Source organism: Chelonia mydas, chromosome 8 (genome assembly GCF_015237465.2).
Source record: "Chelonia mydas isolate rCheMyd1 chromosome 8, rCheMyd1.pri.v2, whole genome shotgun sequence".
NCBI lineage: Eukaryota > Metazoa > Chordata > Testudines > Cheloniidae > Chelonia > Chelonia mydas.
The window spans coordinates 62,355,731-62,380,910 of record NC_057854.1 but is presented as its reverse complement, the minus strand read 5'-3'; the positions used below and the strand labels follow the sequence as shown (position 1 = coordinate 62,380,910).

Below are 25,180 nucleotides of genomic sequence, written 5' to 3'. Positions count from 1 at the left end.
TTCATGTGCTCTTGTCCGTATTATGAGTCCATTGAATATTTACAGAGAAACGGGGTATTGTCCAAACCAGCTCGACCACTTGGTATGGAATTCTCCAGAGCAATGAGTTCCACAGATTCATTCATGCACCAAAGTCCTGATGGCAGCATGTAGAAAGTGTGTAATTGTGCCAGATGCTGGTGCACTTGTACTCCCAAGTGTGATATTGCAGAATTGTGCACACTTCCAGCAGAACACTCCATACCCTATATACTTTACACCCAATTGTTCACCCCTGGCACAGGCCATTGAGTCTGCTCCTTCATGGCCATTGGGGAGGGGTACATTTAATTTTTTTTATAAATAATTACTTAACTGAATTATTGCTTATTTTACACTATTTTATTTTTTTAATGTATTTTTAGTGGTTCCGAATGAGCTTTTTCCCTTCTTATTGTTTTTATAGGACTTATGGGGATCACCTTAGTTGCTGTCTTATTCCAAGGTACTGCTGCAACCATTACCTAGGTGCTAGCCCCAGTTGAATATTTTGCATTCCCATACATACCTCTCCCCCGCCCCCAGATTCTATACACCCAACCCTGTGGTTCTTACTGCCCATAGATTCCTTTTGCCGCAACAATTCCATGTGCATGCCCTCACCCACCAATTAAATTGTTGCTTTAACCTTTTTATGTATGTGCTGCAGTTGGGGTGTACCCGGTCCACTCACATTCTCTGGGGTGTACCGCCCATTCATGTAATGGACTGAAGAGACACATTGACGAGCTCTGGTTGCACCTGCTCCCACAAGGAAGTATTTCCAGCTCCAGGCTGCGGCCAGCTTAAATTAGGATCCTTCCAGCTTGGCGTTCATATTACCTGTAGGGTTGCATTCTGCAAAGCGATTAAATTGTCATATTCCCAGCATCCCAGGGGAGACTTTATGCCCAGTCTGGTATGTACATAACTGCAAGCCTAAGAATTGTTCTTTATGGAGGTACCATTATGATTACACATGATAACACCACACCCCAGTTGTTGAGTCCCATAACTCAAACACCCCAGGAGCCCAGAGACTTATATTTTTGGGCCCTTCATGATAAACCACATTTCCGGATGACTGTTTTCTGCTGTTATTCATTATGGCATATTTTAAAGAATACCATGCAATATTTCCTGAAAAATTTTGCATTCTTTACTGGGTTAGGATCCCCCCTCCAATCCTTACACCACATACCATTAGGGCCGGCCCACAACATTTTGGCACCTGAGGCAGGAAGCTTAAATAATGCCCCCATGCCCCTTCGCTTGGGCCAAAACTTTGAAAGGTCTCAATTCTGCCTTCTTCCTGTTCTACTCCTCTCATGGTACTGCTCTACTACCTACCCCAATAAAGAAGAACTAACAACTTAAAATGCCTTGTTCAAAAATTTTAAGTAACACTTAACTTTCAAATGCCTGAACAGCAAATGTAACTTTTCAAGTCTGCATAGTAAACACTGGCATTTTTATCAGTTTGAATAATCAAAGTGGTGCTTTCCATGCCTTCTTGGTTGCAAAGATTTGAACTGCTTCCTGAAGGTCCACAGTCTGGGCCAGCTCATGCTCTATTGAGATGGTTGCAAGGCTGACCAGCCTCTCCTGTGTCATTGTGGAGCGTAGATGTGTTTTTATTAACTTCAGTTTGGAGAAGCTGCATTCTCCACGGTCAACTGTTACAGGAAGTGTTAGAAGTTTGCACAGAGCAACAAAAGCATTTGGAAAGAGGGTAGTCATCTTATTTGTGCACATATATTCCAGAACAGCCTTTGGAGTTGATCCTGCTGCAATGTATCTTGAAAGAGCTTTCAGTTCATCACCTAAATCACTCACATCAATATCACGCATGTCATCATGTGTCACTGTCTCTGGTGCCCTGCATTGCTGGTGTTGATCTTCTTCAGGTATAGTGAGAAGTTTTGGAATATCAGACAACATCCCAAATATACTGCTGTGTTCCTTGAGCGGCAAGAAATGTTCAACTGACTGTATTGCACAATCTAGCACCTGGTTAAAGAATTCAACTTTGAATTGTTGTTTGGGGTCTCTTATGGGATTATCCCGTGCCTCAAAATCAAAATGTCTTTTTCTTCGGTGACTCTTGTATTCTTGAATAGGTGGGGAAATAGCTTCAATGTGAAATTCCTCTGCCAACTTCTGTGCACTCTTCAGAATGTTTTGAAATCCCTCATCTGACCGGTAAGACTGTAGGTATGACTGCTTTGTCCAGTTGTTCCATTGCTCCAGATATATCAAGGTCAACACCATGGAGTCTCTTGCTTACAACATTTATTTCAAACAGTATATCATGCCACAACACTAAGCCACACAGAAATTGGAAGTTATGTATGTTTCTGTGATTCCATTTCCCTCTGCCACTGTTCTCCAATGAACAGTTCCTGTCATAGCATTATCCTCCATAATGGCAACTATGGCATCATCTATCTTCCCAATTTGGTGTTTGATAGGTTTTATCGCCTCCACTTGACTTTCCCATCATGTGGCACTCAGTGGTTTCAGTGTCAGAGAGGATGTTCCCAGATGTTGCTTCAAAATTTGCCATCGATAAGTTGATGCAGAAAAAAATTACATAGATGCTTTGAATTACATTAAAAAATTCAGCAGCCTCACTAGAAGCTGATGCTGCATCACTGATCACCAAGTTCAATGAATGAGAACTGCATAGGACAAAAAAAACTCGAGGGTTTAACTCTCGGATTCGTGTCTACACTCCTCTGTTCTTTCCTCTCATGTTGGCACCATTATCGTAGCCCTGACCTCTCATGTCAGCTATTGCAATTCCTGTATCTTCCAGCTTTTTAAGAAGCACATTTGTCATACCAGCTCCTGTAGTATCATCAATGTCAATAAATTCTAGAAAATGCTCTCTGACAGTCACCATTGCAGGGACATTTTCACTAGGTTGTTACAAAACTCACCATTAAAGTCATTTGTTCCATAATGGTGATGTCAGGTGTGCAGTCCAGAATAACAGAGTAATATCTTGCTGACTTCAGATCTGCCACAATCTTCTGTTTGACTTTTGTTGCCAGTAACTGTATGATCTCATTTTGAATTGTTTTCCAAGGTAGTGGTGATTTTTCTTGGGTGGTGACTCTTCTTAGATGCTCCTGGAGTACAGCACCAAACTCAGCCATCAGCCCACAATTTTAAGGAAGTTTCCATTGTTTGGCACATACAGCTGATCTGAAGTGCCACACAGTGCTAGGTTTTGGGTAGCAAGCATTCTCACAATGACAATGAGCCTTTTCAGAACATTTTGCCAGTAAAGAGACTCTGATGCAATCTTCTCTTGATGCTGATCATCTATGGTGGCCTTTAACCTTAGTCTCATCTCAAACTCTTTCCAGCTATGGAATGCTCTCTGGTGATTTGCTGCGTTCTCATGGCATGCCAGATTTCTAGCCAGATTTTTCAAGTCCTTTGTTCCTGCAGAACCCAATGTAGCTGAAACATAAGACTGGAAGAGTTTGCAACAAAAACAGTATGCAGCATTCTGGGTTTTTGAGTACATAAGCCATGTCCTCTCCACTTTGTCACCCTGGGTATTTCACGCCAGTAATGTGTTGGATGGAAACTTGTATTTTCATTGTCTTTGGGGAACATGAAGTTTTTCACTTGCTGTGGACCATGCAGTATAAGAAAGTCCCTCAGGCTACTGCTCAACTGGGTCCACAGTCCTGGATCATCTAGACTTAAGGAACTAAACTCAGCAGCAGCTGTTTCTTGCGCCTCCACCATACTCTTCTGTGAGCTACACTTTTCTTCAGGAATGTGCATGGTTACATCCATTTGAGATGGAGATATGGATGCTTCAGGAACTGCCAGGTCACCTGCACTCTGACTAACTAGAAGATCAGGCCTCTCCTCACCACTCACATCCTCACTGGGGCCGGAAGGTTCACTGTGAACATTTGTGTCTATGTATCTCAGGAGAGCTCCTTCCTGCTTAGATAGAAAAGCTTTCTTTGCTTTCTTTCTTTTTCTGAATGCTGCCCCAGAGGGGCCATTTCTTCTTTCACTCATAACTGCAGTTCTGTGCCAGCTATAGTGGCTCTCCACACTCAGTTGAAGGGGACAAATAAGCAGGCTGGTAGCAGGGCCTGAGTGAGGGAAGATAACAGCATCTTAAGGGCCTAACTGGCTCCACTACTTCAGTTGACTGTCTGTCCTTCTCAAGTGGGTCCAGGGGAGCAGCAGGAAACAGGAAGCTCCCTGAGAAGCTGGTGTTAATCAGTCCAGGCTCCTGGGGGTGCCAGAGAAGTACATAAGAGGCTCCTCCTCCTCTCTCCCTGCAGCTCCTGCTGCTTTTTGTTATTCTCTCACCTTTTCTCCTGCCTGCCAGTTATGTCTCTTGTGCCCTCCTTCCTGCAGCCCAGCACTCCACCATCTCTGTGCATCTAGAGCAGAGAGAATACATATCCACCAGCAGCAGAAACAATTTTCTAAACTCTGGGTCCTAGTGGCGCCCCCCAGCGCCGACAGTCTGGCACCTGAGGTGGCCGCCTCAGTTCGCCTCATGGTAAGGCCAGCTCTGCATACCAACATTGCCAAATTCTCATGGGGGGATTAGTAGTACAGTTTTTCATGGGTAAATCCTTAAAGTCCTCATTTGCCTCATTATCACCACTTTGGGGGTGTAACCATCCATGTGTTTCCTCCCTTTGGTACTTCACATTGCTGGATTTGGGTAGGGCTTACAATAGCAAGAATAGTAGCAATGATTATTCTATTCCAGGCCAGGCCATCCTTGTTTTCCCTTTGTGGAAACCACCTGTGAGATGCATGCAACAGAATTTATTCATTCCCATTTTTAACCCCCACTCTGTGCCTTTTTATTTGTGTGCAATAACCCATTTTCATCCTCCATTTTGTGTTTCCAATAGCAGCAGGCTGGGCCCCAACTGGTCAAAGACTAGTTAAGGAACCCTCCATGTAGGAACTGGGAATGGATGGTGTTCTCCTGGAAATGTGGTACATCACTTGATTCCCCTCCATTGGGTAGACTGTGCTCTCCTGGCAGGTTATATCATGCACTGACCTTCGCTGCTATATGCATTAACCCTCTTTGTACAATATTCACCAAAATAACGGTAATAACCAGACAAACACCATAAAACACACAACACAATTTTTGTTGTGACAGTAGACCCATGATGTTCGGAGTTGTTCTTCCACTGGCGCCAGCTTGCTCATAGAATGTCTGAAAAACAAAATAAACATTTCCAAGCCCCTTGGTGGAGACAGATTATTGCTTAAAAATACCCCATTCTTTTACAAATCTTTTTGCTGACTGCAAGAAGAACAGAATAACTACCTTCAGACTTTTCTTGTTTTGTTCAAAAGGCAGGCTAGGTTTTTACCCCTAAAGGGAAAGGGTGAATTATCCCACTGTTCATTTATGAGGTTATGTACCCATCTTGTACAACAGACAAGGTTTGTAATGGTTTTCCTGCTGTGCCACGCTTCAAGTTTATTCACAGGTGATATCTGAGAGGCAATATTACCCTGAGACCTTTGACATGAAATTTGCTTTCAATTACTGTTTTTATCATGCTTAAATTTTTTTTAAAAAAAGTCATACACATTATACATTGTTATGGGATTACTCACTAGCATTTATTCCAAGGTTTAACACTGTGACAGTCAGATTACCTCGAGCCACTTTAAAGCTCAGTGTTGTGCATCTCACCCCTGCTGTTGCTGCAGAGGGGCACTGTATTTTAATTTCGGGTTTTTTCCCCTGCAGTTTTTAGCGGCTATTTATTTCCAAAAAAAAAAAAAAAAAAAAAAAAAAGCATCGAGAATCTCTCCCCGTTCTTCCAGTTCTGGCTGCCCCAGCCAGGAACATATTCTCTGGTCTTTATTTCAAAGATACTAAACTTTATAAAAAACATGGAAGTACCCAAAAGGTTAAATGCTAAATAGCAAAGCCACATTATACTAGCTGCCCCTGTCTAGCACAAGGGTCTGTCAGTGTTGCAACTTTGAATGAGAGATTCAAATGGAGTTTTAGTGTCATTGTTTTTTTAATAAAAAAAAAAAAAAAAAAAAGAAAACAAAACCAATTTATTTTAAACCTATAAACAGGATTTTACAAACCATGAGTGTTGGTTTAGGTCCTTAAAACCTTACATAATTACACATACAATTTTTTTTTATGCTTAACACTTTTTAAAATTTTTTACATAACTACCCTGATTACATTTCCGTCTTGTACAATCGGAGGCAGTTAAGTTTCAATGGAAACCCCTTAAATTTCTTTAGTGATATTGATTAAATCATATTTACAAACCATTTCTGTGGGAAAAGGGCCCATTTTCCTTCAGAATAGCTGTAAAGGCTCCTGGGGACAAAAACATAGTGGTGATAGTAGCCACCTGACCTCCTTGTATCATTTGTTTAACTACCAGGATTTCATTCAATATGACTGTACCAAGTTGCACATATATTACATTTACATAACTGGGTTTTATTCTTAAACCACAAACTTTTTCTTATAACACCAAAACTGTTACTTTTTAACATTTTTACAACTCCCAACCAGCTACTTCCCTCCAAACTCCCCCCAAACTTTGTAGTGTTAATTTCTCCAAAAGCTACTTGTAACTCTTCACTCACTTTAAATTTTTTACTTGTGCATTTAATTATCTAAGGTGGTACATTTTGCCTGTAACGACATAGCCACCCTGCAACACAGAGCTGCCTCACCTTGTGCTTCCTTTTCCTTGGAATTATTTAAAAAGGCAGTAAAATATTTGTTTCCATGGTCACCCACGGACCTTTTACTTTAAAAATTTCAGTGGAATGCAGCAGACTTCTGTCATGCTTTGTCCAAACAAACTTTGCAGAAAGTATCCAAAGTACCATCCATTAAAACTTCCGAAAACCAAAAGTGTGAAAATGGGGATGTTAATTGGGGTCTTTAAAAGCAGGAGGGGCTGAGGGTGCAGGAGGGGCTGAGGGTGGTGGGGTGGATAAATGCGGGACGGGGAACAAGAATTTTGCTTTCAGGCATCTACTTGGCCCTTCAGAGTCAGGTTTTCTTACTTAAGACAATTAAAACTGTCTATACAAATTCCTCAGCAATTTGCTGCAAAGTTTCCACTTTGCTTTTAAGACTGGTAACCTCCTCCCATAAACCTGACAGGCCCTCACACAGAGCCTGCAACAAAACAGCCTTTTTCTTATCCTGGGAGCACTTGGACACCAGGGAAGCTTCCACCCACCCCTGGATGGCTGGCCAATCCTGATGATCCCTGTCGGGGGGAGCCTGCCTAAGGACACCCCCAACATTTCCCCACCAGTTTACTAATAAACTCCTTAACAGGGGTTGCAGTAAAGGGCCCGTTCAACTTACTCATTGAATCCATAGCAAGACGTGGTGATCAGGCACAACTCTCCCCTGGGATCCTGTTCATGACACCAGATGTTAGAGATGAAAAGAAGAGCAGGGGGACCCAGAGGCGGATTGAGTAAACGGGCTTCTTTATTGTGGTATTTGTTCTCCTCAACCCAATTGCTGGGCAAGCACTGAGTTAATCACATCACACTCTTTTATCTAATGTGACAGACCCAGACCAGTGGTGTACAGGAGTCTGGTAGAATGCAAATATATTAGCCACTGGATGAAGAGTTTTCTGTTCCCTGAGTGACCAGAGCAGGGTCTGCCCGAGAGCAATCAGGAACCCGCCAGAACCAATTAAGACAGGCAAGCTAATCAAGACATCTGGAGCCAATTAAGAACTTTCAGGAGGTGGGGGGGGGGGTGAATTTCTAGATTCAATTATGGCAGGCAGGCTAATCAGGACACCTGGTTTAAAAAGGACCTCCCACCAGTTAGTAGGGGCATGCACCAGGAGCAGGAAGTGAGAAGGTGTGCTGTTGGAGGAGTGAAGAGGTCAAGTGTGATCAGGTTTCAGGAGGAAGATCCTGCAGTGAGGATACAGAAGGTGCTGGGGGGAAGGCAATGGGGAAGTAGCCCAGGGATTTGTAGCTGTCATGCAGCTGATAAAGGAAACATTGTGGACAGCTGCTATCCATAGGGCCCTGGGCTGGAACCTGGTGTAGAGGGTGGGCCCGGGTTCCCTCCCCACCTCCTGATTGGACACAGGAGGAGTTGAACCTGGTCTGTGAGAAACACCAGAAGGCAAGGCCTAAACTGGAAAGGGATCTGCCCTGTCCCCGACCCACTAGCTGGGACACAGAGACTGTGGGGCTTGTTCTCCATTTCCCCCATGCTGGCCAGTGATAAGGTTAGCTGAGTGGATGGCAGATCTGAGCCACTAGCAAGAGTGGCCAAACTGAGGGCTGCCGTGAATCTCTGAGGCAAGCAAATGTGCCAATAAGTGAGGGACCCACTGAGGCAGAGGAGGAACTTTGTCACACTAAGTTAATATGTAAATACCTACATTTACTACAGCACCCCCCAAACCCTTATTTAGTAATATGAATGCCCATATACTAAATATAATTGTCCCCCCCAGTTGCAAAATCAGAGGAGAACATCACTTTATGACTTTTTGGTAGCAATGTACAGAATTTTCTGCTCCCCATAACTTATTTTCAGTTTCTTTCTGTGAGTGTTGATGTCTATCCTGTATAATGTAGTGTGATTCACTAAAGGATAATCTTGTATTTATAAGTGTCCCTGCCTCATGGTGTTTTGGATGTCTCAACAAAAGCAATTATCCACATCTATTATACTCCTCAGAGGGACAAAAGGACGTGGCGGATGAGCTACAGTCTGATAATATAAAGTAAGTAAATGTGAATAGCAGTAATAGTCTGTAACCTTTGCTGGGAAGTTCCCCCAAAACAAGATTTGCCAGAATAAGCTCTGCCTCACTCCAAAATTCAAAGTGTCTGTGTGTCCTGATCAAGGACGATAAACAGCCAGGCTTGCCCAATACGGCTTCCACTGGCAAATGCTATCTCTCAGGCCTGGGCTTCACTCAAGTGTTTCCCCACAACCTAACTGGCTGCCAGTTAATATGAGGTAGTTGACACAAATATAAAGGGTAACATAAATACTGCTCAAATGTTTGTTCCAGGCTCCTGGCTTACTGAATAAACCTCTAGCATAGACATAACCTCAGTGTTCTGTCCACTGCACCTGCCAGCCCAGCTGCCTCCTCCTGGTGCTGCTTTTGAGGAAGGAAGAGGACTGAGGCCATGCACATTCACCCTGAAGATCCTGCCACCTTCAGAAAGTAGGTGACCCAGCAACTAGATAAACAAAAATTGTGGCATGTGCAAAAGAATGGGTTGGTCATAGAGTAAAAGAGTCAGGAAATGATGTGAGGAGAAACCTCTATGTAATGAAAGAGGAACATTGCGAAACAAACAAACCACTTGTACTGTATTCCTGGTGGAGTTTACATCTGTTATTTCTGGAATTAGATGTTGCAAGAGAAGAGGTCGGGAGTGCAACAGGGAGGGGTTATAAAGGAAGGTTAGTCTTCATTTGCTGAGGACAGGATCCAGAGAAGAGCAGAACTGCATGTCAGCAGTTATAAGTGCTGGGCGTACTTTATCAAGCACCAACATGACTTTACTGAGAGGTATCATCATTCAGATACTATCGGCTTTCTAAGCTTAAGGACAAGGTAAGACGCAAATTGAATTAAAGGATCCTCAGCTCCATTTTGCAAGGGTAAAACAGTGACTCATGGAACAGGGTAAATAGGGGATTAGTGACAAATGGAGGAATCATAGAATATCAGGGTTGGAAGGGACCTCAGGAGGTCATCTAGTCCAACCCCCTGCTCAAAGCAGGACCAATCCCCAATTTTTGCCCCAGATCCCTAACTGGCCCACTCAAGGATTGAACTCACAACCCTGGGTTTAGCAGGCCAGTGCTCAAACCACTGAGCTATAGAGTGAATAAGAACCATTGCAGATGGAGGGTTACTTGTTCTAGAGACTATTCCCATGTGTCTACTGCCTAACGAAACAAGGCTGAATGAGTCCCTCAAAATACTCCAGAGGAATTCAGAGTGCAAAAGTATATGAGTATTCCTAGTAGCTCTCTGTGCGTTATCACTGTAATCCTGGCAGCTGGTGAAATTTACTAAGGTACTCACATATCTGTTTCCTGTTCGTCTCCATAGTTATTTTTGCCACATTAAATGAATTAATAATTCAACAGGTTTCATGTTTGTTTAGCAATTGTTTTTTATTTCGTATCACTCCAAAAGTAATATTGTGCTGATTGTAGAAAAATTTCTGGTGTATGGGCCTGATATATAGATAATATGCGGATAAATGCCTTAGAAATACCTCTAGATAGTGCATTGAGCTCTATAGAGAAGGGGGCATTTTAATCTTTGACACTAAACCTTCTGAGTCCTTTCCCATCACATCATTCAGTGAACTAGGACATAGAGAGATGACTTTGGTACACTAAGGGGTCATTTGAACCATAACTATTAATGTAGGACAGGCTAGTTTTGCTCAAATAATCCATGGTAACTGAACTACTGAGTAGCTCAATGTTTTACCTTCTGGAAGATATGCACTTCCTCAGGCAGGCATATCTAGATAACTGGATTCCACGTACACTAAAATCTGCACAGAAAATGACATGAGGTGCCAGTACACTGCGCTGTTATCAATTGTTTCGTTGTCTCAGTTAATTGTTTTGTACATTAGCAGACATTAATTCCTCAGTAAGACTCAAGAGTTTGTAGAGCTTGAGGTTTTAGATCTGAACTGGTGTTGATTTATCAAAACCTTAAATTTGTTAATGAAGTAACTTCTTTTTTCTTGAGTAATGAAAAATGGTTGATCAGACGCTGGTCAAAATTCCCCCCCAAAATTTTACTTTTGGACTGATAAAGACCATGAGAAACTTCAGCCCCAGTAACTGCTTTGAATGAAAGAATTGTCTCAGCCATATCCCTGGCATTGGTAAAAAGGTGCTACACTAAATTAATACTAAGTTTTAATTACATGAACATTACAATGTTCGTGTTAATAGGAAAATATTAGCACTGACAAACAATAAATCCTGATATTGATATATTAATTCAGTAAAAAGTATGAGCAGCTACAAGAGTTGTGAATGCTTGAATCAATATATGGCAATCTCTGCTTTGTCATTGATTTCTTATTTGTAACAGTTTTCTTTACATTCAAAGGGTCAAAGCAGAAGGCTAAAGTTAAAGGCCCTGCTCATGTGAGCAGACCCACACAAAGGGATGACTTTTACAAGCAGAGATTACTCACATAAGTAAGGGTGCTAGACAGGCTTTTAATTAAGAGGGGCAACATAGGGGGTGACAAATACAAGTAGGGGAGGACAAAGGTGACAGTGTCATCATTTAGTGGCTTAGGTGAGTGATTCACGCGTCTGAAGTTTACATGATTTTCTAAAAAAAGATTTATATCTGTGGACTGGGATTGTCAAAGTCCCTTAAGAATTTAGATGCACAATAGTCATTGAAAATAATAGTAGTACTCCATCTTCTAGGCACCTTTGAATATCTCTGCCATAGTCTGCTTAGTTAACATTTCTCCAGACCTCAGAATTTTTCATTCACTGGATCTAGATTTCCCAGAATTTGTGGGTGTTGGATCGGGTATAATTGAGGGATTTCTTTTTCTAAAAGACTAAATAAAATGGTAGTTGGGAACACTGGTGAATTGACCTCTAGTCTCCAAGTACATATGTAGGTTTTATGGGCCTAATGTATCTAAAATCAAATATAGAAATCTTTTAAAATAAGCCAGATTGTAGCTATTAGTAGCATTTTATATATATAATAATTGAGAGGGCATGTTCAATCTTAATTGACAAGACTGAAGTAGAATCTGCCATAATGGGCTCATTATAAATGCTTAGGTAGACTAGTTTAGATTAGACAGAATTGTTTTCAATTCAGACTCAGCAGTTTTATTCAAATTTGGGCAGGGAGGGTTCTGATATTTTGGACAATATTCAGACCCTCCAAATCTGAACGATATCTGATTTCAACATGAGCCTTTGCCCACTTCTCTCTGTAGCACTCCTTCCCCTCTTCCAGAGCCCCAGGCCATATTTTAGACTTGCATGCATTGACCAGTGTGGATGTGATAAGATTACACAGGTCTTCACTGTTTATCATTTCAGCGGTAATGTCACCAATATGGAATGGGTTTCTAAGTAACAAAACGTGGAAGCCCAACCTGCCTGCAAAATGATTTTTTTTTCTTTCAGAGAGGGTTTGTTTATATAAAATAGAAAAAGAGGGAGAGATAACGGTGTCATATTTTAGCTCAAGTCAGTCTTTTGGAAATATTTATACAATTTAAAATCTTACCTGAGCTCTGCACTGCAAGCTGACAAAATAGTCTGAAACGCTTTTTCAGATGCTTAGATTCCCAATCTGCACCTATAATGAATAACACAGTGTGTTTGGTTTGTGTAGTGCCAGTATGTGAACAGCCACCTGATGTTGATTTTGGAGAAATTATTAGTGGCGAGAAATCGCAATATGTGGAGAGCGACTCAGTGCAGTATGGCTGCTATCCTGAATACATGCTGGCAGGAACTGAACGGATAACGTGTTATGGGAGAAACTGGATGCCACCGCCAAAATGTTTGGGTAAAGGGAAATTTGAATCTATTTTATTCCTCACACCTTAGGTCTTGGTGAATTTTTGTTAATGTTTGTTAATGTATGTAGAACTCAATAGTTAATCAGAGACCATAGGTGAGAAGAATCCTTCATTATTCCACCATTGCAGAAAAGCAGTTGGTTGCCGTCACTGTGGTTCCATGTTGTGGGGTCAGGGTGCATTCTGATGCAGGTATTTGACAAGGGAGAAAACAAGTAATGTATTAAATTTCCATCACTGGATTTTATAGCATTGTTTTCTCCAGTGGGTTCAATGTATTCTCCCTCAGTGTAGAGGTTGACATTATAATAACAGTGATGTCACCTTCTTTCCTTATTCCTGGAACAGCTTTCCTCCTTCAAATCCCTCCACAAACCCTCCTCTTGTGGCTTGGCTTCCCTCGCTCCCTGTAATCTATGCTCAGGCATTCCTCATTCCAGCTTCCAAGAGAACAATTTATAAATAGTAATTTTAAACATTTGGCAATTTAAGAAATATTAGAAAGCCTAAGAGGTTAATGTAACATGGCTAACTTTAAATCCCTGCTTGCCTCCCTGCATACATAGAATCATAGAATATCAGGGTTGGAAGGGATCTCAGGAGGTCATCTAGTCCAAACCCCTGCTCAAAGCAGGACCAATCCCCAATTTTTGCCCCAGATCCCTAAATGGCCCCCTCAAGGATTGAACTTGCAACTCTGGGTTTAGCAGGCCAATGCTCAAACCACTGAGCTATCCCTTTCCCCCATCTCCTAAGAAATTTAACCTTTCCCCTTGTTTTGTGTATATCACACTGAGTCCCTAAAAGTAATATTCTTAGTCACAACTTTAACTCGTGTGCCACATTTTCACTAGTACTATGAAACCTATTAAAAGTTATCCATTGAGAGACTGATAAAAATCAGTCAACGGAAATGGTCTTCTGATAAAAAATGAAACAGAATTGTACTCGATACCCTTTGGGGTTCATAGGGATGGTCTCCTAATGAAAGTAATTGCTTAATAAAGGTGGTCACTTTGGAGAGGTAATTTGAATTTAGTTTTCTGGTCTCTTCAGTGACTTCTCTGGTGACTCCAATTCCAACTATCCAATCAGCAACCACCTCCCTTTCACCATTGTTTGACAAGTTTAATTTGCAATCGAAATGCAATTAGACTCTGAGCCCAATCACCCAATGGAAACCATTTTAGGCCCCATATCTAATGCATGAAATTTATTATGAGATTTAGTTAATAAATTATTTTTGACATTTGGCATAATCACTTTCTGCAGCCAGATCATAGAAGAGATTATTATGGTGAAAGATTAAAATAAATAGCTTTAATTGTGTGTAATCTGATTTGGAGTTTTGGAACTGATTAACTTAAGCTTTGTGGTGAATAATACATTGTTCTAATTTTTTCCTGTTTTCATTTAGCACCATGTACCATCACAAAACAGCAACTGGAGGACAAAAACTGCTTCTGCCCAGTGGCTGCAGATGTACAATAATCATTCTAAATGATCAATTAGTGGAATTTTCCTGCAGAGAAGGCTATAACCCCACAGATCATTCAGCCAGGAAGTGTGTTGATGGGCACATAGATTTTTCCACTGTGTATCTCTGGTAAGTATGATAATTTGCAGACACTGTCTATATCTCACGTGAAATGAGGGGAAGATAATGAAGAAAATCTCATCCAAAGTAGCCTTAAGGGTGAGCAAGCAATGATTGGGCATTCAGTATCTTTTTTTTTTTTTTTTTTTTTGGTTTTGGTTTTTTTTTTCTTAGCCACAGGAAAGAAATGTGGACGTCCACCTGTTGTTGCTAATGGAGATATAACTACTTTTTCCCAAAAAGAGTATGCCTCAGGCTTTTCTATGGAATACAAATGCCAAAAGTTGTATTCAGTGAAAGGGCAAAATAAATCTTTCTGTAACAATGGAAACTGGACAGAAACACCAATTTGTGAGGGTAACATGATGTTTTCTACAACAAAACCTATAGGTTTTTTTTTTCCAGCGTATCTAAGTATATCTGGTAGCAGGTAAATGTGTTTCACAGTTCAAATATCATTTGTTACATTATTTTGTACCAATATTATGAACTTTGTAATACAGAGATTTTACTGTTACAAATCTAAATATTTCTGATGAAAGTTCAAAATCTCCTGAGCTTCTTTTAGGAAATTATTGGAAAATGTATTTTCTTTACTATTTCAATGAAGTCCTTTTAAAGGAACATTCAATGAAATTTCAGGGCAGAAAATTCAAAATTGATAAAAGTAAATACTTTTTCACAGAGCACGTAATTAGATGGAACTCATTGACACAGGAAGTGATTGAGGCCAGAAGTTAGCAAGACTCAAAAAGGAATTCAGTGTTTGTATGGCCTACAAGAATATCCAGAATGATCATGATTAATAATGATAAAAAATGTGGAAACAATATTCATTCATGTTTCAGGGTTAAAACAGTTTGTAATTATTAGAGATCAAACTGAGATCTAATATGAGGGGGTGGGGAGCAAATTATGCCATCTCTGCCTGCCTCAGGGTTCTTACACCCTCCTGTGATGCATCTGGTACAGGCCACTGGCTGAGATCTAATCTGGGAATCCCAGGTTCTTCACCAGACCATTTTTCTATTACTAACATCAAAACAAATTTGATTATTGGAAAAGCCAGGTAATATCTTATTCTGTGTTTGTTCCTGACAATCCAGATACTTTTCCTCTCTCTCTGCCCCTGAATCACTCCACCTAGACTCAACCACGATAACTATACGTAGATCATTAGACTTCTGTTTTTCTCATTCTAGAGCCATGTGTTATCTCTCAGGAAGAAATGCAAAACTGTGGCATAGAGCTGACTGAGACATACTATGGAAAACAATACATACAACATGATGATTTTGTTGTGTTTAAGTGCAAATCAGGACATGTACCCCTGGCATTTTTATCTCCTGATTTTACTGTGTGGTGTCATTCAGGCAATATTGTGTATCCCCAGTGCAATAAACGTATGTATTCCTTAATTAAATTACTATTCCTTGGGATATTCTGAGCTGGGAGGAAAATGAGCAAACTTGAAACAAAAGACCAGTGCTTCATAGGCTTATTTGTTAAATACAGGGAAAAAATGACATCACTATCAAATGATATCAAATGTGGAATGTACAGATGACACTTACGAAATGAATTACTTTGTTTTTATCTAGGAGGGCTTCATTGATTTAGTTGTTAGAAAACAAAGATAGCAGCATTAATTGCCCTGTTGCCTTGTTTGTCAGCACACATTGGAAAATTATTAGCCTTTAAAGGAGAAGTCAAATTAGATGCATTTATGATTAAATTATCTCCCTTGCAAATATAGGTGTGGGTTTATGAACCTAGCAGAGGTGCTTCTCTATTCATTTATCATTATTGGAAAGAGTTGGTAAGACAGTGGATACATGGGACCAGAAAGCAGAATTTCCTTGGGTGGTTTTTTTAAGTGTTCTCAACAAGGTCCTTCACGTCAGTCTATTAAGGGAAATAAATACTCAGAGTAAAGAATACAATTCTATATAAGTTAGAAACTTGCCAGGCAATGGGAAACTTGGTGTAATTCTTAGTGGGTTTGAGAGGATAGAAGGGCATTCAGGCACCTCTCTCTCCACATTCGGGGCCACAAGTGGGTAGTCGGGGAGAAACAGCTCCTGCCATAACTGTAAGTAGCACAAGGACTGTTCTAAATTGTGCTGACAAGAGAAGTGCCATAGGGAACCTTCTACCAGCTGAGGACTAGGTGGAGTGCTGTGAATTACAGCCCTATCCCTTTGATCCTGGGGATGCCCATGACAAACCACTCAATCACACTTGGGGGAATCTTTACCATTCCCAGTTAGAGATAGTTTAAAGGTTTTTTTCCATGTCATGCCAGTGGTGTGAAAAGACCTTAACCGGGGTCAAGGATGTGGCCTCTAGAGTTTGTTTAGTGATTACTTAGAGTGGCAAGAACTTAAGTCAACTCAGGGCAAGCCTCTCAACATGCCGAGCCCAAATGCAGGGCACAATGTATAACAAGGACCCCAAATGAGGGGGACAAACTTTTAATTATGCTGGAATTTCTCTTAGGCTCACCCAGACTATGATATTAAATTGCTCTTTAATGCATATTAAGTAGCTCACTGGAGAAGTGCTTATATCACAATAACCACTACCATATCTTGCACTGGAAACATCACTAGACAGATGTAAGCACCTCTCCACCTTCTTAGCCCAATACAGAGCACATAGAAATAGTCTACCCAAGATGCATGAACATGACTGAGCCTTGCTAAAGCATGGATCTCATGGTAGAATAAAACTTCTCAGGAAGAGTAATTCCAATATTCTAGCCTTATCACCCTTCCTTCCATGTTATCTGTACAGAGAGAGAAGTAACTACTTGGAATCAGGAATTAAGAGCCACCTGGAAGAAAAGAAAATTGAGGCAAGTTAAACATTAATTTAAAAAAATAACAAGATTGATCTTTTACTTTATTGAAGGCTCAGATTTTATAGGTATAGTTAGGGCAGGGAATAGTGCTACTAGAACTTCCACTTTAAGTAACTAGTACCCTAATATATTACTGTGTCTCAACGTTCTGTGTTTTAGATGTGTTAGGAAAGTGTGGCCCCCCACCTTCTAGTCAAAATGGAGACATCATTTCTGACCTATTGCCAGTGTATGCAGCAGGCTCTTCAGTGGAATACAAATGTCGAAGTTTTCATGGAATGACGGGATCCAAAATAATCACATGCCGCTTAGGAAAATGGACAGCCCCACCAGTATGCTCAGGTACATATAAAATTATTCTTGCGATATGAAAAAGAAACAGGACTTTGCTCTTGCTTTTTGGGAGGGGGTGGGGCGGTACAAGTCTGGCAGAGACTAGTTGGCATAGCCACCTCAGGCACAGAGCATAAACTCCAAGGGAGAACCCACAGACTAGTTTCTGTGAGTTGGGGAGGAAGAGCACAGTATGATAGAGCTGGTCAGAAAATTTCCCACAGATAAAACACTGATTCATCAAACTTTTTGCAGAAACATGATTATTAAATCTCCATCCTTGCTTGGCTTTCATTCTATGCATCCTAACTCAAAATGTTTTTACTAGTGTATAACCCTGTCAAGGTTCCTTCCCCACTCTGAACTCTAGGGTACAGATGTGGGGACCTGCAAGAAAACCTCCTAAACTTACTTTTACCAGCTTAGGTTAAAACTTCCCCAAGGTACAAACTATTTTACCCTTTGCCCTTGAACTTCCACTACCACCAACAACCTTTATCTGGATTCCTGAGAAAACGTTCGGAAACATCTTTCCCCCCAAATCCTCCCAACCCTTGCACCCCACTTCCTGGGGAAGATTGGTAAAAATCCTCACCAATTTGCATAGGTGACCACAGACCCAAACCCTTGGATCTTAGAACAATGAGAAAGCATTCAGTTTTTTTACAAGAAGACTTTTAATAGAAGTAAAGGAATCCCCTCTGTAAAATCAGGATGGTAAATACCTTACAGGATAATTAGATTCAAAACATAGAGAATCCCTCTAGGCAAAACCTTAAGTTACAAAAAAGACACACAGACAGGAATAGTCATTCTATTCAGCACAGCTATTTTCTCAGCCATTTAAAGAAATCATAATCTAACACATACCTAGCTAGATTACTTACTAAGTTCCAAGACTCCATTCCTGTTCTGTCCCCGGCAAAAGCAGCATACAGACAGTCACAGACCCTTTGTTTCTCTCCCTCCTCCCAGCTTTTGAAAGTATCTTGTCTCCTCATTGGTCATTTTGGTCAGGTGCCAGCGAGGTTACTTTTAGCTTCTTAACCCTTTACAGGTGAAAGGATTTTTCCTCTGGCCAGGAGGGATTTTAAAGGTGATTACCCTTCCCTTTATATTTATGACAAACCCTCTTCTTGCCTCACTGCAATTTAAAATGTTCTTATAAACTGGACTGGTTGATCACTAGAGAATCTGAATCAAAGTTACACACAACTAATGGAACACCATAAGTGATTTAATTACCTGAGGTCCTTCATGGGAATGTGTCACTGACTCTAAATGTTCCTGTATCTCTTTTTCAGATATGAGATATGCACCTCCACCAGAGATTTATGATGGTAGGATTCTAGGTGCTAAGCAGCAAAGATATTTGCCTGGTGACAGGATGCATTATCAATGTGGGCAAGGTCTGAGCTTTATTGGATCTCTGACTGTAACATGTAAGGAAGGGAAGTGGTCCCAACCGCCAGCATGCAAAGGTATTTTAATTTCCTATTTCTAAAACAGCCTAGTAGTGAGGATATTGTTGGAATCAAAAATGTCACTCTCAGTCAGAAGTGCGTATTTCCTTGTTTTTCTGTCATCTTATAATGCACAAATATCTCTTGCAAACAAACCAGAGACAAAATCAATTTCCAGTCTGTGATGTTCCATGCAAGTTCTGAGTAAAGGGTGAGAGGCAAATTTTGTTACCCCTGCTCATACTGAATAGTTAACACTGACTTTGAGCCTAGTCCACTATTAGGATTTGACCCATGACATAATGTGAATATGAATGGTTGACTGTTCTCTATTTCTGATTTTTAAGTGCACCGTTTCACTGCCACTTGCAGATGAGCTAGACAATTGGTGAAATGCCCACTCCTTTGAAGGCAGTGGAAAAACTCCACTGATTGCACTAGAAACAGGATTTCACCACGTAACTTCAAGCTTCCAGAAAAAAAGTGGTGTCACTCTACTGGCTCATTTTGTTTATCTTTTCATATACCAGAATTTCATTGGCACAGCAATAAGGGTGGCATAATCAGGGTCATATTATTACCAAGCCATAGCACAGGTTTAGAATAAGAACAATGCAGAGAAAATAGATGAACTAATATCCGCTTTCGTTATGGTCAATTGTGGTCCCTATATAAGATACTGTTTCTCTGAATTCTCCCTCTGAAAGAGTCTTACTTTGACTCCCACCAGAGCCTCTCAGTTTTCCCTATCTCAGCCTTACTGACCTTTTAGCAGAACAAGATAAAGCAGAGATCAAAATCAAAACAATATGAAACAATTACAAATTTAAAAATCTTGAAGCAAACTAAAATTATCAGAGCCAATGTTATTGTTATTTATAACCTAAGACAGAAGTTTTTGTCCATACACCATTAAATACACAGTTCAGTCACATCATTAAGATATTAAAAGACTAAACAGACAGTCTACTGTGTCTAACAACTAAAACCACCCAACTCCCCTCAACCACCCTTGAGAGCTTGAGTGACTAGCTGGTATGGTACAGCAACCCCAGAAGATATGGAGAAAAACAATATTCAGCTGAAATGGAAGTTGGAAATGAAACTGGATTCTATAAGTGGAGACTCTGTTGAATTTGACTGTAAAAGGGAACATGTGAGGGATCCATGATCTTCTCCATTTAGAGTACAGTATGTGGAGGGGAAATTGGCATATCCTAAGTGTAAGAGAAGAGGTAAGTAACCTCCAATTAAACTACAATATTGGTGAGTCACCTGACTAAAATTTCGTAACTTATACTGAGATTCTAGAGTTTAAAAAAATACAAAAACTGCATGGCAGAGTGACACCATTATGATGAGTACCATATAAACACATGGGAAATCATGGGTTGCTGCTTTAGACAGCTTGCAATCTTAATAGACAAGACAAATGGTGGGTAAAAGATACAGATAACAAGCAAAGGGATCAGTGTATTTCTTAAGCTGGGATAATGATCCTCTGACATCTCGGTCTCTGTGCATTACAAACAGAGTAGAAAAGTGTTGCAAGTGTCTTATCTTACCCAAATTCTCTGTCTGGCCTAATTCCTCATCCAGGCAGCTGACTTCAATTGTGGTCTGCATTCCTTTGATCTCCCTCTGAAGCTGATTTTTTAGCTCCTAATCTCTTGCTGCAGCTAGCACTGTGAACAAGTTCCAAGTTGGGAACTGATCTCCTCTAGTTCCTGGGAAACCTTCTGATCCAGGAGTCAGTTTGCTGTTCACTCAATTTACCTGCCTTGTCATTCTAGACTGGAAATGTTGCAGCTGGGTTTCTCAAACTGCCTGGACGCTTTGTAGCTCCTCTCCCAAAAAATATCTCTCAAAGACAAAAGCATCTGTTTTAGGTTAAACACCATTAAATACACAGTTCACTCACATCATTAAAATAATGCAACCAGGTCAAAGCTTATGCACATTTAAACAAACAGCCCACCCTGTCTAACAACCAAAACTCCTCTCAGCCATCTGAGAGCTTGACAGACTAGCTAGTATTTGGAGACTAGCAGAAGGCCCAAAGGTGAAAGAATTCAGGATATGGCAGGACAGAGAGGGAAACAAATTCCAAAGTGAAAAGCCTCTCACAGAGGGTGTCCTATCAGCAGATGCCTCCCTGTTAAACCAAGGAGGTTCAGTGCCAAGTGCAGGAGCTGTTCCCAATGGGATGCTACCCACCACATAAGGGGCAGAGGGGGGCAGGGCCTTGGCAACCACAAAGGGGAGCATAAAACTCATTCCCCCTTAAACTGTAGTGCAGCATGCAACACACCCTGTTCACACCATAAAGCACCAAGCTAAACCATTGTGTTGAAGGGAGATGCAATGGTTTTGGAGCTGTCTCTTGGGTGGAGAGTCTCCATGCTGCTCCAAACATGGACTCAGTTTCTTAAAGTTTAGCTGTTGGATATAGAAGGTTAAGTGATATGTAGAAAGCCAATAGCTGTGTAGCCCTGTGAGTTTTTCTTCTCACTTTCTGGCTGCCTTTCATCCTCTATTTCCAGGGAAATTCAATACATATTAGTCATTAAAAAAAGCTATAGCTTCACTCATCATGTGATTTTTGGTATGTTCACATGCCCTTCTTTTGCTTTGTGATCCATCCCTTTTTGCCTTATGTCCATCTGTCCGTCCCCCTCCCTCCCAGTGTCATTTTTCACATGAGTATTTTTGGTGCTGGCAGCCATCTTGAAAAAAATGGAAGTTTTTAAATTTCTGATTCCATTTGTCCTTCCTGGAGGTATTAGAACTGTGGCCCTTTCCTCATTAAGAAGAAAATGTTTTTTTGCATTTAGTGCAATTTTAAATTCTAGTAATCAGGTGTACAAAGTCTTAATGACAGAAGACTACAAAAAGGTTAACATGCATGTTTTAGAAAAATAATTAAGACAGTTTTTTAATATTTAGAAAATTAGTAATGGCAGAACAAAGTGTTAACACACAAATATATATATATATATATATATATATCATGCCTTCTATCATTTAAGAAAAAAATTATATGCAGTTAGTTCATTTCTAAATAAAGCATTATGGTCAGAGGAATAAGGAAGAAGTCTTGATACATATACAGAATCTATGCATTTTGAGAGACAAATATTTTTGTGCATTTAGTACCATTCTAGTTCATTAAATAATTGTACAAAGTGAATGATAGAGAAATAAAGGAGTGTTGCATAAAATCATACATTTTTAGAGAAAATTAAGTTAGTACATTTCTAAATAAAGTCATTACATAATTAAAAAGACCTTAGTAACAGCAGAATAAAATGTTATGACATGTTAATATGCATTTTCCTCATTTTTATAGGAAAATATTTTAATTCAGTTAGCATATTTCTGAATAAAACCATTTAATTATAGAAAGTATTAATGACAAAGGAATGAAGAAGCATTAATATATACATAGAGTTATGCATTTTTAGAAAAAAATTGTATGCAGTTATTACAATTCTAAATGAAGTTGATTAAACAGTTCCACAAAAGTCACACAGAATTATTTAGTGACTATTTAGAAAGGCATTAACTTAATGAAATATATATATTTTCTTCTAAAACTGCATAATTCTATATATGTATTAACAGTTCTCATTTATGTCTCTACCTTAAGACTTTGTATAATTAATTACTATTTAAAAATGTACTAAATACTGTGACAAGGCTCCAACCTTGTCTCAGTGGGTCCCACGCTTCTTGGAGGATTACACTAACCTCAGAGGCTCACTATGACCCTCCACATAGCCCTTCTCTCTAGAGGCAAGGGTCACAGCCTGCTGAGCCATTTTCATCATAAACCAGCAAGGGAGGTGAGGAGAAGCTTGCAGAGTCTGTCTCCCAGTCTCAGTGATTAGCCGGGGAGGGGAGAGACCAGGCCCACCCTCTACTCCAGGCTGCAGCCCAGAGACCCTGATAGTAGCAGCTCTTGATAGCTGACTTTTTGGAAACAGGATGAGTACAATTCCCTGGGCCACTTCCCCACAGCAGCCCCCACTTCCTCAATATCTACATCTTACCTCAGGGCCTCCTTCCTTGTGCCATTTCTCCAGGAGTGACTTCCTCCTACCACTCCTGACACACGCAGCCCACCTGACTAACTGGGAGGCTTTTAACTAGTTTCAGCCAGCCCTTGACTGGCTTCAGATGTCCCAATCAACCTAGCTGGCTCCGCTGCTTTCTGGAAGGATCTTATTTTGGCCCCTGGTGTCTTGATTAACCTGGAGCAACTGCCATTTGGTTACCATGGTAACAGGATTTGTTTAGCCCGGGGCTAACATACCTGTTTCTCACGGCTTTCCTATAGCCATCTGGCCTTGCCTTGTCACAATACATAAAAATATTTTCTCTAAATAAGAAAAATGCATGGTGTGCATATATAAAACTTCTCCATTATTCCCCGTCATTTAGACGTGGTACAATTACTTAACTTTATTTAAAAATACAGTAAATGCATAACATAGTTTTCTCTAAAACTATGTGATTATACATATAGGAGGAGGAATAATATATAAACTCTTCTCCTTTATTCCTCTGACTTTAAGGCTTTATTAAGAAATCCTATATATAATACTTTTTATATGCAGTTAATAGAACACTTGATTCTGCCATTACCAACATTTTTTGTCACAACTGTTTTTTTCCCGAAAGAAAAGATGCATGTTAGCCTTTCTCTATTCTTCTGTTATTACAGCATTGTACACCTGTTTAGTAGACATTATTTAGAATTCCACTAAATATATAAAATGTGTTCTCTTGTTAAAATGAGGAAAGAGCAAGACACATACTTCTTTCCTATTTCTAATGCGTCTAATAAGAATAAATTAAATAGAAAGGAAAATCTTTTTTTTAAAAAATGGCAACCAATGCCAGAAATCCCCATTTCAAAAGTGAGACCTCGAGATGGGACATAAGGCAAAAGGGGCAGGCCATAAAGCAGAAAGAGGGCAGAGACACATGTCAGATTATGATGAGTAAAGGTATAGTGTTTTATTACTCATGTTTAATTTTTAGCCTTAGCATTTTCAAAACTTTATCTTGTTTATCCCAATCTCACTTCCCTTTCTGTGAGAAGAGGCAAAGAGAGAGGAAAAGATGATTGACCCAAAGGATTTCAAATTTTCCAGTTTGAAAAGCAACCCAGAATCAGGTTTTGACAAAGTTAGAGTAGCTAGTTACCTATTTTGCCATCAGTTCCATACTGCTAGTATGGAAGTATCATGCTGCATCAACTTTAAAGATATATCTTGTAGTATTTTGTGTTCAGTTCCAATACCAAGAGGATTCTTTTTCACTTTTCTCTTGGGATCTTTCCTGCTCTATCACAGTACATTGATAGCACTATTCTGTAATATTTGTGATCTTACAGCATTTATTGTAAATAATCACTGATGTGCATGGTTTTTTTATTTCTACAATAATTTTAGAGGCTGCTGGAAAGTGTGGGCATCCACCTGCTATTGATAATGGAGACGTCATGGTCTCTCTACAGAAAGAGTATGAATCAGGTTCAAGAGTGGAATATAAATGCCAAAGTTTTTTCATAGAATGAAGGGATCTGCATTTGTTAGCTGTGAGTCTGGCCAATGGACAGACCCACCGGTTTGCTTAGGTAGGTACAAATATTTATGATATGAAAAAGAACCATGAGGAGTTATACAACTGGTATGTTTCATATCCTGGGCCCAATCCTGAAGTCACCTGTACTGGTGTAAAACCAGATTAATTCCATAAATCTGAATGGAGTTACTCCTGATTTACACCAGAGCATATGTAGGGAAGACTCACATTCTTTATAGGGACATCGGTGCAGATTTTTCAAAAAGAAAAGATGGGCAAATGGCAAACACCCACACCATTATAAGTACTTAGAATGCACCCCCAAAATATATCTTAGTTAAAACCTGCAAAAACCATTATATTGAAACTAGCATTGACTGTAAGTGAAAAGATATATTCAAATATATTTTAAGTTGAAAAGATTTCAACTCCAGCAGATGCTGTGAAATACAATTCAGTAACTTATGGAAAACCAGGAGGAATATTGGTCACTGCTCTTCAGTACTTGGAGTAGACACAATGCTGGCATGAGCGGCAGGGGATTCCGCTTTTGCCCCAGGGGAACTCTAACTGGCATAAAGCCAATGCAGTCTGCTCTCTCCAATCTCCGTATGCTGAGAGTGAGAGGGGAGGGGATAGCTGGAGTACATTGAGGTGCAGTGATCCCCAGCTGTGTAGCTACCTCAGAGG

General features: G+C 40.1%; 1 pseudogene; it reads left to right on the top strand.

The window, feature by feature from the left end:
- Positions 1-12,165: 12,165 nt before the first annotated feature.
- The window catches only part of LOC102942951, a 108,050-nt pseudogene continuing 95,035 nt past the window's right edge, over positions 12,166-25,180 (top strand).